This window comes from Propithecus coquereli, unplaced genomic scaffold, assembly GCF_000956105.1.
Source record: "Propithecus coquereli isolate 6110/MARCELLA unplaced genomic scaffold, Pcoq_1.0 Scaffold25, whole genome shotgun sequence".
Lineage (NCBI taxonomy): Eukaryota > Metazoa > Chordata > Mammalia > Primates > Indriidae > Propithecus > Propithecus coquereli.
The window spans coordinates 1,583,917-1,586,398 of record NW_012148063.1 but is presented as its reverse complement, the minus strand read 5'-3'; positions in this window follow the sequence as shown (position 1 = coordinate 1,586,398).

Here is a 2,482-nt window from a genome sequence, read left to right as displayed (position 1 = left end):
TTTGCCTGCGGGTCAGGGAGAAGGAGAGCGGAAGTGGTACTTAAGGCCTTAGGAAGGCATCATTCCAAGCCACCTGTTAATCCTGAAAATTCTAGCAGTACAATGAAAGGAATGCCACATCTCCTGTTAGCACTCATTCCTGGGAAGATAGTGTACAGTAGATTCATCATCATGCTTTTTGGCATGCTGCCAAATACCTTTTTACTTAAAATTATTTCTAACAAGACTTGTAACTCTGATATTTTTCCCTTGAGATCTTACTTTGAGTTTCCTTCGCACAGATGCCACTCTGGAGGCTTGGCTGTGACTACTGACTACACTGTCCTGTTGATTACTTAGTCTCACTCAGTATTCTTATGTCTTGCTCCTGAAAGATATTCCTGCCATTTTCACGAGCTTGCAAACTTTTCAAGTGCTCAGGATGTCAGTAAACTTGCTATTTTCTCTTCCTATTGCACGTAAATGTTTATTTTCTTTTACTTCCTTGGTTTTCCACCAGAGGGCACAATAAACCTACCTAATACACAGTTTGGCGCTATTTTCTTCAATTCATGAAGTGAACTTTCTGGACTTGTTTAAAATGGTTCTAATTTCATTACTCCAAGGTGCTGCGGTTAAGAGCAGGGCCTCAAAGCTGAACTATTTGAGTTTGCATCCCAGCTCTGCTGTTTGCCAGCTCTGTGACCTTCTGGAATCCCTTAATTTCCTCTCTGAGCAACAGTACTTATTCTTGTGAAATGAAAACAACCTTCCTTTTGGGTTGCTATGAGGACTGAATGAGTTTAGACATGTATATAAAGCACTTGGAACCAAGGCTGGTATATAATAAAGCACTAGGTAAGTGAGAACTACTCTCAAAGTTTATGAAAATGGCAGTTCTGCTTACTCAGCGGTTAGCTGGAAAGCATCAAAGAGTTGAAAGCTACTAAATAAAGCTAATTACTACCATTTTTGAGTGTCAGGTGTGTACAAGGGCTTACTTGAATGCATTTTTTCCACCTGACAGACATATGAGGAAGAAGTCTATGTCCATTTGCTCATTGATCCATCACAAGCACTAGAACAGTGCCTGAGACATTGTAGGTGTTCATGGTTTAAATCAATGGAAGATAGTTTTTAGTAACCCATATTTGTAGGTAAGAAAATGGAGGCTCGGGAAGTTGATAACACTTGCCCAGGATCACACAAGTAAGTGAAATATGTTTTACTTTAACCTAAATGTGTCTGATTATAAAACCAACCTTCTTTCCACAGGATTTATTTCACCTTGAAGAAAGGTTGAAAGGATTGAAGAAAATGAAATTTTAGTTGACTTTCATAACTGAATTGTTTGGCTGAGTTTTTATATTATTAGGAGGGAGAATGTAACACATCCCTTTTACCAAGACTTTACAAGGATTGTTTCACCAGGATTTAGATGGTGCTTAGCAAAGCAATTAACTTAAGGGATTACTTACTAAATAATTACTCTCATACAAGTCTAACAAATATTCCTGAATCATATTTTCCCTAAGGCATTTTGCAACCTATTTTCCATAACCAAATGGAATAAGCAAAATATAAAGAAAAAAGAACATTAAAAATCTGCTTACATTTAAATTAACATTTTCGGAGGGTTCAATGGCTGGCTCACAGTTCATGCTCAGTATACGTTTGTTGACTGCCTATGTGTGAGAGGGAGTGAAAACAAGTAACTATGGCCGCAGTAGTCTAGTACCTTGGTGTACAATGAGCAGTCAGCTGTCCAGCAGCTTCCACACTACCTGGAAATGTATTAGAAATGTAGTCTCATCCCAGAGCTACTCAATCAGAATCAGTATTTTAATGAGATCCCAAGTGATTTATAAGCACATTAAGGTTTGGGAAACAGCTGTAGCCAATATGGTTAATTGTGGAAAACAAATTATTGATTTCCATTAACTAATCAATCACATCTTATTGAGCATGTTTTGAAAAGCAAGGAACTGGAAGAAAATTTATGCTAGCTACCACAAAACTCCAAAATATTTTTTTGGAGCGAGGGAAGGTAGAACTCTGTGAGAACATGTTTAAAAACGGAAACTACAAACTTACTTCTTCTTTTTAGGGACAAGGACCCATCATGCCAACTTAGAGCAGGTTTCTCCAATTTTACAAAATGATTTCTTGTGTGGATTACTTGTATGAAAGCTTTGCTTTCCCTTTATTTATGGGCTCATACGGCCTGAAGTAATTTTGCTGTCAATGTTATCCTTATGTTTCATGTATGAATCATCAAAATGTATTTCTTAAATCCAAGGTGGAGGTGGATAGCCAAACTAAAATTTATAGGACTGTCATTCTTTGTGACAGATGTCTCATGTTAGGCTATAAAACCTTTCTGCCTGTGAAAAGGCAAAGGAATCTGCAGTGATATATATAAGGTTCAGTAATATGGAAATATATTGTAAAATATTTCTAGCTAGTATACTATAGTATGTGTATATATGCTATACATGTACAC